Raw genomic sequence first — 20,979 nt, forward strand, 5'->3', positions numbered from 1 at the left:
TTCTTCATTGTTTACAAACAAAAAATAGACTTGATTTCAATAAAACAATGTAAAGTATTTTTTTCTTCAAAATACTATGCTTTTCAACGTGAGAAACCACACTTTTAAGTGGAAATATTATACAATCTAGCCTTGCCATTACTCATTCATATGCACACTCCATTCTCTCAACCTAGTGGCTTCTCAATTCAATTGCTAAATTATGAGCATGTTGTTACTTCTTCATAATGACAATAGTGCTTGTTAAGCAAAGGCATTGAGGTTATGTTTAAAAGTATCTTCTACATTTCTCCTTCAACAAACAAGTGACATTATGTTTAAAAATACCTCATACATTCCTCTTGTATAGAAAGAAGTGAGGTACTTTTGAACATTATCTAAATATATTCCTCTTCCTATCAAAATAAATAGCAACTACATGATGGATTTTTGCCAATCATCTTTGAAATAAGAGAAGTAAGACTATAATGATGATTTCCATGAGGTATAGTCTCATGAATAGGTCATTTGAGATATAAGTTGAAAGGTAGAGTCGAAATGGAAGCACGCAAGTGAAAGCAAGAGCTATGGCAAATGAAGTAAGAGAGCAAGAGACAGTGTATGTAAGAACTCCAACAGTCACAATGTGTGACTAGCCTTCCCTTATTCAATAGTCATTGAAAGAATAAAGAATAAAGAATAAAGTGATAGTGATAATAGGCAACCCGCCACCTATAGTATACAAGTGTGCAGTCATGGTGTGTGAAGTAAATACATGGTGGCATAGACACAGATGTCTTTACCCCCAACAACCTTCCACTTAAAGGTGAATGTGTCTTGAGCGAGGAGAGAACAATTAAAAATGACAAAGTAAAAATGTACATAAAGTATAACAGGATGAGAAATAGACATAATGTCATCCTACACTCATCATCTTCCTAAGGAGGGTAAAACGTTCCACTGAGAGACTTTTAGTGAGCAGATCTACAAGATTCTCATAAGTTGAGAACTTGACAAGCTCAACAAACTTGTCCTTTACCACCTCCCTAATGAAGTAATAGTGCACCCCAATGTGCTTTATCTTCACATGGAAGACCGAATTCTTGGCCAACTAAATAGTGCTCATAATGTGATATTGAGCTACCTTGTGGTTGTAGTGCACCATAAGTGTATCAAGGTGGAGATATGCAAGTGATTTGGTAGTTACTTGTGATTGGTATTTATAAGATAGGAAAGTGTATTGATGGTTATTTGTGAGTGATACAAGTGCATAGTGTAGGCACTAAGGTGAATGACTAGCTCTAAGGCAAGTATTAGGATCATTGAAGAAGATATGCCATAGACTACCTTTAGTATGAGGTAGGAGCACTATTGTAATATTCTTTGGGGTGACTACCTTCAATAGAGGAGTACATGACATCTCCATGCTTTATCTTCACAAGTTTGGTCTTGTCTTCTTTGATGATATCCTAACCTCTTACACTAGGTTGTGTACTTATGCAAGAGGGACATCACATGGCCTACTCCTCAAGGAAGCTAAAGACATATTATAAAATTCTACTACTCAGTATCTTAGAGTTGTCAGTTATGATTTACCACACCCCTCTCACTGACTTTCTTAAGAAACGAACTTATAGTGTATGGACCCCCACTGAGCAATCTAGCTTTAAAAGGCTCAAAAAAAGTATTATTGTCAGAGAGAGAACTAGGGAGAGAGAAATAGGAGAGAGAAAGACTGCAGAGGAAGAGAGAGAACTAGGGAGAGAGAAAGAGGAGAGAGAAAGACTGCAGAGGAGAGAGAAAGACTGCAGGAAGAGAGAGAAATAGAGTGACGAGGAGAGAGAGACTAGAATTAGAGAGAGAAAGACAGGAAATATGAAGAAGCCATGGAAGCTTGGAGCAAGAAGGGAGAGAAAGTTTGTGAATGTATTGATATGTCAAAAGATGTGAAAAATTACAACTTCTCTCCTTATATACCAGTGTCTAAGTGACATGGCATATTATTAGCATTCTAACTATTCCCAGCTTCTTACAATCCATCCCTTCCCAAAAGTTTTTGTCCTAAAAAACAAACCTAGAAAGAACTAAAGAAGAGATGGATTGAACAGAGTACTACTCTGTTTTACAGCTTTACAAATGGGAAATGAATGAAAGATTATCATTACAAGGGCTGAATTAGTAGAATGAAAAGAGGACCTCATTATATACATGATTTGAAGAACTTCAAAAGCAATTGGAGCCATAGAATCTTCAACAAATAGTTCCAGAAGAAAGTAGACAGTTTGCTGAAATAACAGTCCCTGCTGGACCAAATCTGCCATAACTTTTGATAGAAGTGTCCAAATGAGATGTACCACATATCAAAACGAAGCTCTTGAAGAGTACTTTAAGCTCATGTAGATAGCTCAATTCTGAAAATGAAGTACGATAAAAATTGTTCTAAAACAGCGTGCTGTCCTGAACCAGTCTGCACCAATACTAGCTCCATAAGCAATAGGCTTCAGCCACCAATGTATCCTTCAAGTATGGATACTCATCCAATATTGAATTAGGTCTCCAAGAAGCCTCTTCAGAGGGTAAACCTCTCCATTTAATTAAATATTCCACAATAGAACGTGATCGAAGCTTCTTTTCACGCTGACCTATAACAGCCTCTGGGATGTACTGAACAATACCATCTTCATCAATAGGTGGCAGCTCATCAACTAAATCCACTGGATCACCATAATAGGGCTTGAGCTGACTAACATGGAAGACGTTATGAATCTTTGTAGAAGAGGGAAGCTCTAGTATGTATGCCAAATCTCCAATCCGCTTAAGGATCCTGTAAGGGCCATAGAATCTGTGGGCAAGCTTATTACTGGATCCATCTTTCAATGTAGAGTACTTGGATTTGGGCACCTTCAACAAAACCAGCTCTCCTTCCTGAAACTCTAAAGGCCTCCTCTTCTCATCAGCATACATCTTCATCTGATCTTGAGCCTTCCTTAGATTCACCTTGCATTGCTGAAGAAGGGTTTGCATTCTTTCCAACTCTTCCTTCCCATGAGGGTTGTCTTTTCATTAAAAATGACTGTGGGTAAGGGCACCTTGTAACCATACAAAGCCTCAAAGGGTGAAACTCCTATGCTCGCATGAGTGGAATTATTATAAGCAAACTTAGCCAGGTGTAACCAAGAATCCCATGAGGTTTGGACATCATAGCAAAAATGTCGAAGATAAGTCTCCAACCATTTATTAACTCTCTCTGTCTGTCCATCAATTTGGGGATGATAAGCCGTAGATGGAGCCAACTTGGTACCCATAGATGTAAATACCGCTTGCCAAAAGTTACTCATAAACTTTGAGTCCCTATCATGGACAATCACCTGTGGTAATCATGTAATCTGAAAATATGCTCCATAAACTGGTTGGCCACCTGAGAAGCAGTAAACTGAATTTTTGTTGGGATAAAATGAGCTGCTTTGGTGAGTCTGTCAACCACTACATAAATACTATTCCACCCCTTCTTGGTAGTAGGTAAGCCAGTGATAAAGTCCATAGTAATATGAGTCCATTTACCCGTAGGAATAGGCAATGGCTGCAATAAACCTGCTGGCTTATGGGTGCTATCCTTATTTTGCTGACAAGGCATACACTTCATAATGAAGTCCTTGACATCTTTCCACAGTCCTTTCCAATAAAAGCTCTTGCTGATCCTGTCATAAGTCTTGAAAACTCCCAAGTGTCCAGCTAAAGGCGAAGAATGCAACTCCTCCATAATTTTTCGCTTGAAAGAAGAAGTAGAGGGAATAACAATCTTGCCCTTCCACCAAATAAGACCATTTTTAAGCTGGTAATGTGAGTTTTCTTCTATAAGACCTTGCTGTAATTTCTGAAATATTTGGCAGAATTCCTCATTTAAGAGATATGCCTCTTGTAGCTCTTCAATCCAATCACTATGTAATTCTGTCATGGCTGATACTTTGCAGGCCCACATACGAGAGAGAGAATCAGCCACTATGTTATCTTTGCCCCTTGTATGAGTGATGTCAAAGTCATAACTTTGTAATATTGCTACCCATCGTCGTTGCTTTGGAGTTAGATTTGACTGAGTAAGGAAATACTTGAGTACACGATGATCACTATGTACTCTGAATCGGCTGCCATATAAGTAATGGTGCCATTTCTTGATTGCATGCAGAATAGCCAACATTTCGTGATCATAAACATTCATGGCCATCTCCTTATCAGTAAGCTTACGGCTTTCAAATGAAATTACTCCATGCTCCTGAAGCAAAACAGCCCCAATGCCACGGCCACTAGCATCACACTGTATAGTAAATTCTTTAGAGAAATCCGAGCATACAAGAATAGGAGTAGAGGTAAGTAATTCCTTTAACTGGTTGAAGCTGCTATCTGCAAGAGTATCCCAAAAGAAAGCCTCTTTCTTCAACCTGTCAGTTAAAGGGGCTGCAGTTGCCGCATAATGCTTAATAAATCTACGATAGAATGAAGATAGACCAAGAAATCCTCTAAGAGAGGTAGTAGTAGTAGGCGTTGGCCAATCTTTTATGCATTGCACCTTCTTGGGATCAGCTTGTATTCCTTTTTCACTGACTATATGTCCCAAGTATTCCACTTCAGTCTGCATGAAAGAACACTTCTTCTCCTTAGCAAAAAGCCTATGATGTCTCAACACATCAAAAACCTTCCTCGTATGCGACAAATGATCTTGAAAAGTCTTGCTATAGATCAAAATATCGTCGAAGAACACCAAGACAAACTGAAAAAGGAAAGGTTGTAGAATCTTATTCATTAGGCTTTGAAAGGTAGCTGGAGCGTTTGTAAGGCCGAATGGCATCACCAAGAAATGGTAGAGCCCACGATCAGTCCTAAAAGCAGTCTTGACCTCATCACCCTCTCTCATGCGAATCTGATGATACCCTGATCTCAAATCAATCTTCGTGAAGAATCGAGCCCCCTTAAGCTCATCAAGCAAATCATCTATCCTGGGTATAGGATACCTATTTTTCACTGTTATCTTATTGAGATCCTTGTAGTCAATGCACATTCTGAAAGATCCATCTTTCTTTTTGACTAACAGGACTGGGGATGCATACGGTGAAGAACTGGGTTCAATAAATCCCATTTCAAGAAGCTCTTTGATTTGCTTAGCTACTTCCTCTCGTTCACATTTTGATAGTCTGTAAGGTGGCTTATTGATTGTCTTTGAGTTGGGTTCCAAATCAATGGGGTGATCCACCGCTCTCTTAGGAGGCAATGAAGTAGGTACTTCAAATAAATCTCTATACTCCTCAAGCAGAGCTGTCAAGGCTGGATGGTTTGCTGAATTATTGGGCTGATCCTATGTTTCTTTGTTCAAATGCAATACAAATATCTGTGAGCGCTTTTTGTACTCTTTCTTTAGTTGTTGAATGGTGATAAGCTGAAAATCAGATCTACTAGGGATCCCCTGTAAACGGATGAGCTGTCCATTGGAGAAAAAATCCATATATAACTGAGAGAAATCCATAGTAATCCTGCCTAAGGTCATCAACCAATCACAACCAAGTACAATATCTATGGGTCCCATTTCCAAAGTGATCAGGTTTACTTTGACTTCAAAATTTTCAGCCATCTGCAAAGAAACCTGTGGGCAAATCTGCATATTGGTTTCCTCTTCACCATTAGCCACTTGTACTCTAATGGGCTGCTGTAAGTCGGTGGGAACACAATTCAACTTGTACATAATGGATTTATTGACAAAACTGTGGGTAATACCACTATCTATCAAGATGAACACTGGCTTTCCACATATGCTTCCCTTCATACGAAGTGTATTAGGGCTCTTAGATCCCGTCCAAGCATCCATAGAGATAGAACAATTAGTGGTAGCAGGCAACTCATTACAAAATCCACCAGGATCAAATGGGATATCACCGCCTGGATCAAAAGGAAAAGAGTCAGATGGATCATAGAAGTACTCCTGTCCACCATCATCCTCAAAATCTTCATTTTCAGCATTGATTGTGACTGCATTAACTTCATCCATGTCATTTTCAAGGTCCTCAAGAACTAGCATACTCTGAATTTTTGGCTTGGCATTTTTGTATACACACTTTGAAGCATGGTCAGGAGTATACTTTTCTCCACACTTGAAGCATAAGCCTTTGTCCTTTCTTTCCTTGTAAAGATCCATGGGAATATTTCTGGAATTTGTATTGGCTGAAGTAGACTTAGGCTTATTATCACCTTGCTTAAATTCAACCTTTGGACTGTTTGCTGTCCTGAAATTGCTTTGAAGCCTAGAAGCATTAAATGGAGGATAAGTTGGTATCCGTAAGCTCCCACTAGGCATATGATTGCTGCCATAATTGTTACCAACTTGCCCTTGCTTTAAAACAGTCCGTGGCTGTCCATAACTTGGCTGAAATGAAGTCTCTTTCCTATACTTCCTTCCAAAGCGCTCTGCAAGCTCAATAGCCTTGAAAAGTGAAGTAGGATTCTGCGGCATAACATCATCTGACAAGGATGGTTCCAAACCATACATGAACTTGTGTAACTTGGCCTCATCACTGATGTTTTCCACATACATGATCAAGTTGAGGAATTGGTTTGTATATTCTCTTACACTTAGGCTCCTTTGTTCCAAGCCATACCATCTTCGTTCTAACTTCTCTTTTTCAAGAGGTGAAACAAAGACTTCAACCATAAGTGCCTTGAAAGCTTCCCAATTCTCAATAAGTACATTCTCTTTCTTAATATACCTCCACCAAGTGTGGGCAAATCCTTCTAAGTGTAAGGAGGCAAAGTGTATCTTCATATCATCAGTTTTAGGAAATATGTCAAAATAGGACTCCATCTTAGAGGTCCATTCCTCTAATTCTGATGGTGAAGAAGACTGGCCATTGAATTTGGATAAAACAATTTTGTCCTTGAATTCTCTATCATGAAAGGGTTACTGTCCCAAAACTGGCTGATGAAGATTTCTAAGTACAGAACCTCCAAATTGAGACTGAAATCTTCCAACAGGTGGCTGAGAATTACCATGTAATCTTCATGTTGGTAAGGCACCTCTAGAATTCTGAGTATGCAGTCCAAAAGTTTGAGTATTGGCTCCATTCAAACTGCCCAAATAGTCATCATGTCTTTGTGAAGCTTCCCCCACTTCATATTGACTATTTGGTATGCCTCTTCTTCCTATGATCCCATCTCCACAACCATTTTGGTTGGAAGGCTGAAGTGGGACTGAAGGGTCACTGTTTGAACAAGCCTTCTCATTTGCTTCTTTTGATGCTACTTGCAATTGTATGAGTTTAGAGATTTGTGCCGAAAGTTGGTCATTGGATAATACTAACTTTTCCATAAGGGCCTTGGTTTGATCAGTAGATTGAACCATCTGATCCATTCTTGACAGCATGGCCTCATGTCGCTCTCTATGCCTTAGTTCATGGGCACACAAAGTATCATTGAGTATACTAATTTCTCCTTGTTGAGACTCTTCAGGGTTCTCTTGAAGTGTGCTTTCCATCATAGAATCCCTGATTTGTTGTGCATAATCCTCATGGACCTTATTTTTGCCTTTATGTCCTGCCATACTAGTGCAATACCCCCTGTCAGTAAAACGGCTATAAATTTGGCTAGAAAACTCCGATTGCAAATTTTTTTTGTGCGAATTGAAGCTTACAATGCCCTCTTCGAGATGAGCTATAGCACGCTATAACAGGTTTAGGACAGGAAATTTTGTAGCTGAATTTCAGAGTCTGAACTGTCCAGTCCTGCACCCTGTTTAGACCTGTAAGTGCCCTGTTTTGACCCTGTAATGCAAGAAAGTAACCTCAAATGGCTACCAAACCCTGCAAAGGAGTATATAGGACCTGTGGGTACCCTATAGTACCTGCACATGTACTTCAATATCAAAGGGTGTACCTGTATCCACCTGTAAATACCCTGTGGGTAACCTGAAAATGCCCTGTTTTACCCTGTTTTAGTCCAGTAGGTACTTGAGTCGTTGGAAAGTCTTCAATCTTCAATTCTCCACTCGCTGTACCTGTGTGAGGGATAAAACGGCAGGACGGGCTCCCTACACGGGCTCCGAATCACCGGGAGGTGGGCAAAGTTCCCCCCGGGTCGGTTGGTTGCACCCCTTCGGGATCTTCGATAGTGAGGGAGGGTCACCTCTCTTTTGTCCCACTATCTCCCCCGGCATCCACCTTTTTCCTCGGTGGGAATATCAACATGGCAGAGGCTAGTGTGCTAAGCAATCAGCATGATATGCAATTTGAAAAATATTCATTCAGCCTTTCATGAGATGCAATTGATTGAGATAAAGAACTTGAGATGGGAGAAGGGTTTTACCTATGCAATTCAGTGACTCACTGATTGCTAGTACTTACCCTTTTACAATTTTCCAATTTAGGCAAAAGAGAATCAACCAATCAATTGGATTAGAGTATACAAAGGAATCAATCAATGTATTCAGTCAATAAGATTCAAATGTTATGCTGAAATCTCAGATTGAGGCCTTTCATTCACTGATTGAAGCTAATATGCATTAGGCAAGCATTGCATTCTTGAATAGATGAATTCAAGCAAAGATTGGCTGAGAATTTGATGAAAATGTTCAATTCTTTAATCTCTCAGTCAAATGGCTTAAGCTCAGCAATTGGATTAATGAGAGAGATTAAAAATTGAAGAGAAATACATTGACATGGCTGAAAATAACTTGCCAAATGCTTGATAGGGCTCCCGGTTGTCCAATGTTAGCAAAATAATCCATAAGGCTTGCTTATCTGATGGTTGAGACCAATCTTGAAGCTTCAAATGCTTGAAATTGAAGCATTAAACCCGTTTCCCCCAAATTTTGCTCCATAGAAGCTCTTGATCTTCAATCTTAAGCCATCCCGTGCTTAATCCTTGCAATTTGTTGAAGAATCCTTGCTGAAATGATTCCACGGGCCAAAAGGATGAAGAATCTTCAAGAAATTGTCAAGAAATGAAAGCTTAGGCTGAAGCTTTCATGGCTGCCCATGGACTGTTCACCTAGGGTTCAAAAGAGCTGAGGAATCCTTGAATGTGTATGAGAATCTCACTATTGCTGAAGATTTATGTTTGAAATTGATCAAAAGGAGTGCCAGAGCTGAGGAGAAGCAAGCTTGAAGCAGGGCAGGGCTGGAATCAGCCCAAAAATTGCGCCGTAATTTTCGGGGCTGTTCTTGGCCTGAAGGCTTGCTCAATCTTGAGCAAGCTAGTGCTCAATCGGAAGCTCCTGATGAATAGGTTCTATTCCAGGTGGTTTTTGGTCAAGAAGATCAGAGATGAGAGAGATATGAACAGATCTTGGGGCTGAACCTCCATGGAACCTGCAGGAATTTCCAGGAAAGGGGAAAGAGAAACCCCTCTTTTCAAAGTAACCACAGTTTGTTCTCAAACTAAGCCCGGTTAACCATCCTTTACCCTAGTTACCTCCATTTTTGCATAATATTTGGTGACGTCCAGCCATTTAAGCCTTTACCCGCCATATCTGACCTTGGATATCTCCAGATGTAGTCATTTGCTAACTGTAGTTGTCCTGCAGCACTCCACTAGTCACCGTCTTGTACCATTTTTGTCTGAAATTGGTTTTGAAATAGGAAAATAGGGGTGAAAATGGAAGAAAATAATGGATCAAAGACTGAAGCTCTGATACCACTTGTCAGAGAGAGAACTAGGGAGAGAGAAAGATTGCAGAGAAGAGAGAAAGACTGCAGGAAGAGAGAGAAATAGAGTGACGAGGAGAGAGAAAGACTAGAATTAGAGAGAGAAAGATAGGAAAGATGAAGAAGCCATGGAAGCTTGGAGCAAGAAGGGAGAGAAAGTTTGTGAATGTATTGATATGTCAAAAGATGTGAAAAATTACAACTTCTCTCCTTATGTCTAAGTGACATGGCATATTATTAGCATTCTAACTATTCCCAGCTTCTTACAATTATAATTGTTTTGTTCTAGAGCTTCCTAATCAGAACTAGAAATTTGAGGTCATGAGATAGATGCAATCTCTCTCACACTAGGTTGTGTACTTATGTAGGATAGACATCCCATGGCCTACTCCTTCAGGAAACTAAAGGTACATAAAAAATGTTATGTTAGTCATGATTTAGAGCTATCAGCTTATGATTCACACTCTCAAGATCTAGAGACACTATTTTCTTGGAAATAAGTTTACTTTAGTAATTGATAATAGGAGTCTCAAATGGATCTTTACTAACTAGATCTAAACATGAACAATGAAGGTAGATTGAGGTCTTACAAGCATATGACTTTGAGATCAAATATAGGCCAACTAGGAGAACATTGTTGTGAACACACTAAGCCATAAATCATTACTCAATGCTATCACCTTTTAAGAATCTTCAAGAGTAGAATCACTAGCCTCCATAATGTTGATGCCCAATAACCCTATTATCTAGCTGGCCTAGGAAGAAGTTAAAGAATATCCAAAATATCAATAGTTAAGGAGAGATGTTCAACTTAAGAAATAAGATCTTAAGTTATGACTAAGTCATCAAGACTTCTCCATTAGAGAAAGAGCTTGTATACTTCAAGAAGAAGGTACACATCCTACCTAATCAAGAGCTAAATAAGAAGATACTTTGGGAGATACACAATTCTTCATTCTAAAGACACCTTAGCTATGCCAAGGAACTAAATACAATCATGAAAATCTACCAGTGGGAGAAGCTAAGGGGAGATGTACTTATGTCACAAAATACCTAAGATCCTAAGAGTAAATATCACACGATGATTCCTCAAATGAATTAGGAATTCATTAGCATGGATTTTGTGGTAGGGTTGCCCTCATGAAGGATATAGCTCGATCATGGTGATTGTGGGCATTTTACCCAAGGTTTCCCATCTTGCTCCATTAGGACACACCACAAAGCTTCAAATATTGCAAGATTATTTGTTAATGAGATATTTAGGATTCATGGTTGACAAAAAAGAACTGTTAGTGATCAAGATTCTCTATTTACCTCTTGATTTTGGAAGAGCTTATTTGATCTATTGGGACTTAGTTGTGCTTCAAAATGGCTTACCACCCACAACCCTATGGTTAACAAAGTGAGTCAATGAAGTCATAAAAGACATCCTAAGAACATATTATTCTATTGAGAATTTAAATAGTATGTGCAATATTTCCCTTTTGTAGAATTTACCTATAGTGCCTTTTATCATCAAAATGTCGAGATGGGGACTTTGTATTGGCAAGTTTGCCTCACTTTTCTCAACTTCTCTAACCCCACTCTAAAGGTTAAAGCTTCCAAGAAGATGTTAGAAGAAATGGACGACAAGTTAAGGTAATAATACAAGATATCCAAGCCACTAAGGATCAACAGCAGAAACCTTACGTTGAGCTTGGAAGATAGGAATGGATCTCCAAGGTGACATGTTGTTTCTCCATGTTTGCCCAAAGAAAAGTTAGTTATCCTTGGGTGAATTGAAGAAGCTATCAATATATTATGGACCTTACAAGATTATAAAGTGCCTAGGGACCAATGTATACAAGGTATAACTTCTTGAACACTTGAAAATCCACAACATGTTAGTTTATAAAAGGTCTACACACCTAATTTTGAGCATGTTCTTGATAATGGCTAACAAGTTGTGATGCCAATCCAAGAAGTCATTGAGCTTCAACTGTTAGAATATAAAATGGGAATCCACCCTAAGCAAGGGTCTATGAGGGTAGATGTATGTGAATGACCTTAAGGGGCAGGGGAAACCCTAACCCTAGCTTGGTAGAGGCTATATAAATAGCCTATGGGTCACTATCATGTGTGAGAGAGTGTACCCAAGTTGTACTCTAAGCAACTTAGTAAGCAATATTTTTTTCTTGTACTTTGAGCTCTCATCTCCCTGTTGTGCACGTTCTTCTTGCTGCAAACTCTGATTCTCCACATGGTATCAGAGTCTCCTCTAATCCTTTCAACTTCCTCTATCCTCAACTTCACTACGTGCACATGATTTTCCATCATCTTCATCTTTTCCTTCTTACCTCTGACGAAGGAAATTCGGTATGGCAGCCTCTATACTATGCCAAACTCCCTTCTACCACAAAGTGAATGAGATAAGGGCACCACCTAGTCACGGAAGAGCGGACTAGGACGCTATGCAAGAGGGAGAGGAGATTGTAAGGGAGAAGAGATGAAAACTAAGAGAGGAAGAGAGAGAGAGTGAGTGAGAATGAGAGAACTACGAAAAAATAGATGAATCAATAAACTTAAGAGATGGAGAAACCTCAGGACATAACCAATATACACAATATGGACACCAATATCCTGGGCTTATTACATTGTAGAGCACACATAAGCTATAGTAAGAGAAGGAATTCCATAAGCTCATGAAGGTGAATGGGGAAGGCTCAATAGGGCTGAAGGAGGCCTCTTTGCTCTCTCTCTTCTTACAAATTACAAAGGAGAAGGCCTCTTTATATAGGCCTTGAGGGTGTTTAGGGAGAAGGTTAAGATGTAATAGGAATTAACACCACTAAAGCTGCATTAAGGCGGTTCCACCAATATGGAAGCTCCATCTAGATGTTTTGTTGGCCAATTTGTACTTAATCAAGCTCCATCATAGGTGAGTTGTCTCCATTCTCCCCCCCATAGCTTGAGTCCAAGAGCTCTCCTATAAAAAAATATAGAGAATCTTCATAAAATAAGATCATATCTAGCAATAATAGAGAGAGAGTAATGAGAGTTCATACATTACTACTACAACTAAGGATGATTTGAGGGTGATTTAGGAGGGGAATTCTAATGGTTTATTAGCTTGAGAGAGAGGATAAGAGAGGGGAAAGGGTTGGGGTCTAATGAATGATGTTTTATGGAAGTGTTAAGTGTGGGGAAGAAAGTATGGATGTGTATTGAATTGGGAGGTGGTCTCCACTGCAGTTGGAAAAAGTTGGCATCCACCATTTTGGCCATATCTCCCGACTCGTAGCTCCAAAAAATTATTAAAAAATACCAACCAAAACTTCAGCTCACGGGCTACAACTTTCATGTTGAAAAGTTTTTTTGGATCGGAGTGGAAGTATTTTTAAAAAATCTTACAAAATCATGTGCCTGATTTTTCTTCCACTAATGCTTCCAAGAAGGGTCCCATTTGGTTGAATTGTCATAAGGCTCCAAAGTCATGACATTATGAGCCTCACATGCCCTTTGGATGGCTCCAAATCCATTTCATATCTTTCCTTTTCACATTATACATTTTTCCTTCACCTTCCTCCATTGATCTTTACTCTTCACCCCCCCTTGGTAAACCGGTCCATGAAATATTTTCATCCAGTGATGTCTTGGATTTTCCAAGAGGTTGTTCCCACCCTCTTCTTTATTTCAAAGCTCCAAATGTACAAAAAATCAAAAAAATGTTAGACAAATATTTTTTTGTGATTTTCTCGGATCATATAGCCCCCCCCCAACCTGGCTAGAGGTATTTATGCCTCTAGACACTCTTTGGTATCTTGAGCTAACCCCACCCTGATGTGATAGGGTTTTAAGCGCCATCCATTTACACTGGTCTTGTGAACTTTTCCCTCAATGTCTTGAAGTTTGTAGGAGCCATTGTTGAATTTTTTTGTGACCCAAAACGGTCCCTCCCACCGGTAGAGAAACTTGCCATCCTTTCTTTTATCAAAGCGATTGTCATATCGAAGCACTAAAGATCCCTCCTTGATGTTTTTATCTGTTAGCTTCTTGTTGAAATTTTCTCTACGCTTCTCAGCTTCCTGGGAGTAGTGGTTGATGGCTTCTTCACAATCCAATTGTAGCCTCTCTAGGTCCAGTAATCTTTGATGTAACTTCTCCTTTTGAGAGCCTACTGTGTCACCTAATACTCGAAGGCTAGCTAATTTTACCTCAATAGGCAAAAGAGCCTCTTGTCCATAAACTAGATGAAAAGGTGTGAACCCTAACATGGTTTTGAAGGAGGTTCTGTCAGCCCATAGAGCTCCACTAAGGTGCTTGTCCCAATCCCGGGGCCTTGAATGTACCTGTTTGCTGATGATTTTACAAATCATTCCATTTACCTTTTCGACCAATCCATTGCATTGAGGGTAGTAAGGGGTAGAGTGTCGTCGTTGAATATTTAGCTTTTGCATGAGTTCACCCACCACATTAGCTCTAAACCCTGGTCCTCTATCTAATAGTATTTCAAGAGGGGTACCAAACCTACAACAAATGTGGTCAAAGATGAATTTACTCACTTCCTTAGCAGTGATTCTTCTAGTTGGCATAGCCTCGGCCTATCTAGTCATGTAATCTACCCCCATGATAATATACTCTTTTCCTGATGGAGTGCGTGGTAGAGGCCCTATGGCATCAATTCCCCACTTCTCAAAGGGTCCATAGACCTTGATTGGGGTTTGGGGTTCTGCTATGAGCCGTCGTGGTCCTGATTTCTGACATTCTTCACATGTTTGACACCAATATTTGACATCTCGGTGTAGACTGGGCCAAGTAAAGCCGGCTTGTAGAACCTTTCTACTTGTGATGTCGTGTGCAAAGTGGCCTCCACACACATCATCATGGCAAGCTTTTAAGATTTCTTCAATTTCCCATTTTGACGGCACTTTCCTAAGCACACCATCCTTACCAAGACAATACAAACTGTCATTTACTATGCGATATCTTGTAGCCTTCCGAGCTAGCCACTGTCTTTCTCCCTTAGTCAGGTGTTTGGGAGCTTCTCCTTGTTCTAAGAGATGTAGAATATCTTCTAAGTCTTCTTTGCCTTGTCGAAGTGGGGGTTTGATAGCCACTGCTCCCACCATTGACTCATTCAGCTTTGATGATGCTAGATGGTCGGCATCTTTGTTTTGGTCTCTTGGCACATGATGTACTTGTGCCTCCCTAAATCTTCTCATTAGAGATTTGGCCTCTCTCATTTTACTAGAGAGGTTTGTATTTTTGCATGCCCACGTACCTTGCATTTGCCTTACCAATAACATGGAGTCTCCAAAAGCATTCAATCTCTCGATTGAATTACTAAGATACCAACAAAGACCATGAATTAAAGCTTGATATTCTGCCTCATTGTTAGAGTGGACACCTTCCAAGATGATTCCTTCACAATAGATTTTCTCTCCTAAAGGAGAGAAAACAACAATGCCTGCGGCTGCCTTATCCTTAGTTCTCTTGTATGCACCATCAAAGTAGAGGCTATAAGCATCTACAAGAGTTTTTATGGATGGGGGTGGTGGAAGGTTTTTTCTTTTCACCACGAGTTTTTTCTCATAGCACCTATTTGTCAAAATATCAGCCAAGCATGCCCGAGTTGTTTTTTCAACCTGCACTGTATAGTCAAACTCTTGAAGTCGGACCACCCACTTTGCTATTTTGTCAGAGATTTCCATATGTTGTAGTGCATAGGGAAACATATCCTCCACAGTGATGATCACAAACCTCTTTGGAAGTAAATATGGTCGAAATTTGGTTACTGCAAACATGAGGGCCAACACTAGTTGTTCCATGGAGGTGTAAGCCTTCTCTGAGGCTTTCATGAGGCGGCTGGCAAAATACACAGGCCTCATGAAGGATGTTTTTGGATCTTTTTGTAGGAGAGCAGCACCAATGGCCTCTTCTCCCACACTAGGGTTTACAAAGAATGTTTCTTCCCAACAAGGCTGGAGGATTATAGGAAGTGACCCCAACATTTTCTTTATCTCCTTAAAATGTCCTTCACTCTGTTCACTCCATACAAGTGTTTCTTGGCGTGTCAGTTGCTGCAGGGGGTATATGGCCTGAGAGAGTAAGTGTATAAATCTACCCAAATATCTTAGCTTTTGTAAGAAGGAGACCAATTGTTTGATGGAGGTTGGGGAAGGTAGTGCTAGCAATGTTTCTACCTTATTTGGATCTACCTCAATTCCTTCAATTGACACTACATGCCCTAGTAGTGTAACCTTGCTTTCCCCAATGTGACATTTATCCTTATTTAGTTGTCCACCCAGCCTAGCTAAGCGAGTAAATCCTTCATCAACCTTGCGTAGATGTATGTTCCTTGAGCTGTAAATACAAAAGTCATCTATGAAAACCCTTATGGACTTACCAAAGTAAGGTTGGAAAACCATATTCATGAATCGTTGAAAGGTTGCTGGGGCATTTGTGAGACCAAAGGGCATGACCCGAAAGACAAAACAGCCCCATGGTGTGATGAAAGTGGTCTTCTTTTGATCCTCCTCTGCAATGCGAATCTGGAAGTAGCCAGAGTAGCCATCACACACCGTATACCGCTCATGTCCCGCTACTTCATTCAAGATTTCATCCTGAAATGGGAGAGGGAAGTGGTCCCTCTTTGTTGCAGCATTTAGTGGCTTGTAATCTATGCATACTCGCCACTTACCATTTTTCTTTGGCCTCACTACTACTGGGGAGACCCATTCTGAATCTTCTACTGGGTATATGAATCCTGCATTCAAGAGTCTCTTCACCTCCATCAACAGTGCATCCTGTTGCACAACTCCCAGTCTTCTCAATCTTTGTACTATAGGTTTGCTTCCTTCTTTGAGTTGGATGTGATGCTTCACTGCAGTGACACCTGTAATGTGAGTATAATCAGAAATAAACAATGATGCATGCTTCTTGAGAACATTCACATAACCCTCCCTTTCTTTATCCTTTATATCCTTGGATATCATCTTCTCTAGGCTAGCATCCCACACATCTTCTCCTTGGATTCTTGGGTTGTCTTCTGATAAGGTAGGTTCTTTTAAGGTGACGCCCATAACTTCGAGAGTGCTATCACTCTCTCCACTTGAACTCTCTTCCTCTTCTACTGATGAGGAACATCCACTTGAGCTCCACTCATCGGCAGACGTTTCTAGTTCAAGGTTCTCTTGACCCCCACTCTTCAAGTTGTAAACCACCTTTTGATCGTGGCCACCCACCTTACGTGGCCTCAACTCCAGATCTCCTGTTGCCCAATCTTGCCTAGCTCCAATGCCCATAAGCCAAGGTCTCCCTAGGATGAGGGGATATCCTTCCCCCTTTACTGGCATCACATAAACATCCACTGCTGCAGTGATTCCAAAAACAGAAACTCTCAAAGCTTTCACTACACCCACACATGTGATCGCATCATTGTTGGCCATCTTTGCCCTGAAGGTTGAGGATTCCATTACTTCTAAACCTAATTGATGCATAAGTTTTTCTGTCATGACACAAACCTCTGCTCCACTATCGATGTATGTTTTTTGAATCCGTTGACCTTTAATTTGAGCCTCCACTATAGGCACTATATCTTTGAGTCCATATGCCTTGATTGCACTAACCATTTTACCTTGCCTTGCCCTTGTGCTTACCATTTTTTACCATTGTCGTCGTAGCTTTGGAGAGGCATGAAGTAGTTGTGGCCAAGTAATGTTTGGCCCTTGAGAGCTCATGTCTGCTACCAGATCATAAGGTTGTGTCCGAGAACCCAAAGGGAAGTTAGAGATATCAATTTTAGACCTAGTTCGAGTCTTTCTCTTCTTTCCTTCATCTCCAGGTGCCCGTGATGTACTTGCCTCATTGATTGCTTCCTTGCTTGCCTCAGTCTGGACACGTACCCGCTTGATAGGCATGGTCTCTACTACATCTACCTTCATCTTACCTCTTGCTATTTCTTCTTGGAGCCTTCTATCCCTGACCACCTCCTCTATTTTTATGACATTAACATTTGGTTGAACAACAGGGGTTTCAGCTTGAACATAAGGTGGTTGTAAAATTGCAGGTCGTGATTGCTCTTGCTCTTGAGTCCTAGCACGAGGAGGGCTTACTTGTTGTCGAGGAACTCTGGCAGGGTGATCATATCTTCTAGGGTGGGGACAATTGTACATGCCATGTCCATTTTCTCCACAATTGTAACACAACATCTCCCTTGCTTGTCGCCGCATTTGTGGTCGATTCCCACCATTCCCCTCGATAGGTCTTCTTGCACCTTGCACAAGATTCACTCTCAAACCCTCTAGTTGATTAGTAAGATTGTTTATTTGTTGGATCATGTCTTCTTGACCTCTAACAAGGCCTGGTGCATTAGATACATTTGGGAAAAATTGAGAGGCCTCCATAGTTGTGATGTTGTTTCCCAAACCTGCTTGGCTAGCTTGGGCTTGGTACAGAATCTTTCGATTCTTTTTCCTAGTGATTCTCAAAGCATCTTCAAAAGTGTTTGGAAATTTCACCTTTACCTTCTCCCTGAGCAAGGGATACAAGCCTGAAATAAATCGATCCTTTTGAAGGCAGTTTGGAGCTCTCTCTCCAGGGTTCAGTGAGTCTGACCACTGCCCCCAAAGCTTCAAAAATCCTTCCTCATAAGTTGCATAACCATAAGGATCACTTTGATGGAGGGCCAAAAGCCGTTGCCATAACTCTTCAGCTGAGTTAGTTTGTTGAAATCTCTGCAAGAAAGCTGCCTTCAATCCTTCCCATTCAGCTCTTTGGGCCGGATTTAGAGTTTGGAACCACATTCTAGCTTCTTCCTTGAGCACCAAAGGAAAAGCCCTCAACTTTAATGCTTCATCATCCCTCCCAGAGACAAGGAAGGCCATCTCAAGGTTGTCCAAAAAATCCAATGCATTTTCTCCATTGCGCCCAAAGAAGCTTGGAAATGCCATGTTGCCTTAGTAGAGTACAAAGATGAACACGTCTAGACTTAAGTTGTATTTTATGAGGGGAAGGATGAATGGGTTTACAGATGCATTGATTTCAGCAAGACGTCTAGTCCCCAATATGCTTCTAATAATGCCTTGGAATCTAAGCTTTGTGCTAGCTACAATATGCAGAGTTTGCATAGCAAGTGGACGGATAGGTCCATACAACTCGTTGTGATTCATGAGAAACTATTATAATAGGATAAAGACATGTACATTGAAGGATGCATTGTAGTCTAGCATTGGGAAGATTATAGGTTCTGGTGATACAAGAATCTCCCTTAATCTTTCAGCCCCAAAGTACATGACAAGACGCTGCTGGAAGAAAATCTTCCTACTGATGCATACATTAACTTGGATGTTTTGTACAGAGTGGAAGGTGTAGAAATTCGGGGCATTATTATTATTCATGAGTAGAAACTACTTAAGGGAGTAGAGGAAATGCACTTTCTTGAATTATGAAGGATTTTTCCCAGAATGTTTCTTTTGGGATCCCACCAACTTTGCTATACGGAGAATTTGCTCACCAATGATTGTTCTTGCCTTGGTGTGTCCATCCTCGGCGACATATATTTCATAAGGTGTGATGGCCACCTTTTCAACCACACCCAACCTTCGAGCTAACAACAGTTGAAGGTAGTCTTCATACTTTGCACTTCTACAAAACTCCACACCGTTCATGCATAGTTGTCCTCCTTTGATGTGGATTAGGCCAGAGAGAGAGAGGGATTTGATGATTTGGAGACGAGGACCTCTCGGAAGGGCTTTCACTTTATTTGCAAAACACTCACCACAATTATGAGAACCTAGCAATTGATGGCAACATATTTTTTTCCCTTGTGAGATAATGGAATTTCTAAAGTGAACACCTTTTACCCGCATGCGTGCCGTCATCCGATAGGCATACTTTCTTTCTTGGGCTTCCTTGGGAGACCATTGTGGGAGTCGTGGACTTCGATCAGCTTCAAAAAGAGTTGGTGAAGGCGTTGGAGAAGAGCCACTTGGAGTACTTGTTGTAGAGGATGCACCACCATGTGTTGTATCGTCCCGCATGGATGAGAATGTCCTCAGGGGGGGCATCAATTTATGACAAATGAAATTCGGTATGGCAGCCTCTATACTATGCCAAACTCCCTTCTGCCACAAAGTGAATGAGATAAGGGCACCACCTAGTCACGGAAGAGCGGACTAGGACGCTATGCAAGAGGGAGAGGAGATTGTAAGGGAGAAGAGATGAAAACTAAGAGAGGAAGAGAGAGAGAGTGAGTGAGAATGAGAGAACTACGAAAAAATAGATGAATCAATAAACTTAAGAGATGGAGAAACCTCAGGACATAACCAATATACACAATATGGACACCAATATCCTGGGCTTATTACATTGTAGAGCACACATAAGCTATAGTAAGAGAAGGAATTCCATAAGCTCATGAAGGTGAATGGGGAAGGCTCAATAGGGCTGAAGGAGGCCTCTTTGCTCTCTCTCTTCTTACAAATTACAAAGGAGAATGCCTCTTTATATAGGCCTTGAGGGTGTTTAGGGAGAAGGTTAAGATGTAATAGGAATTAACACCACCAAAGCTGCATTAAGGCGGTTCCACCAATATGGAAGCTCCATCTAGATGTTTTGTTGACCAATTTGTACTTAATCAAGCTCCATCATAGGTGAGTTGTCTCCATTCTCCCCCCCATAGCTTGAGTCCAAGAGCTCTCCTATAAAAAAATATAGAGAATCTTCATAAAATAAGATCATATCTAGCAATAATAGAGAGAGAGTAATGAGAGTTCATACATTACTACTACAACTAAGGATGATTTGAGGGTGATTTAGGAGGGGAATTCTAATGGTTTATTAGCTTGAGAGAGAGGAGAAGAGAGGGGAAAGGGTTGGGGTCTAATGAATGATGTTTTATGGAAGTGTTAAGTGTGGGGAAGAAAGTATGGATGTGTATTAAATTGGGGAGGTGGTCTCCACTGCAGTTGGAAAAAGTTGGCATCCACCATTTTGGCCATATCTCCCGACTCGTAGCTCCAAAAAATTATTTAAAAATACCAGCGAAAACTTCAGCTCAGGCGCTACAACTTTCATGTTGAAAAGTTTTTTTGGATTGGAGTGGAAGTATTTTTAAAAAATCTTACAAAATCATGTGTCTGATTTTTCTTTCACTAATGCTTCTAAGAAGGGTCCCATTTGGTTGAATTGTCATAAGGCTCCAAAGTCATGACATTATGAGCCTCACATGCCCTTTGGATGGCTCCAAATCCATTTCATATCTTTCCTTTTCACATTATACATTTTTCCTTCACCTTCCTTCATTGATCTTTACTCTTCACCCCCCCTTGGTAAACCGGTC

Source organism: Lygodium microphyllum, chromosome 22, assembly GCF_053477565.2.
Source record: "Lygodium microphyllum isolate KBCC chromosome 22, Lygodium_microphyllum_v1.1.10, whole genome shotgun sequence".
NCBI classification, from domain to species: Eukaryota; Viridiplantae; Streptophyta; class Polypodiopsida; order Schizaeales; family Lygodiaceae; genus Lygodium; species Lygodium microphyllum.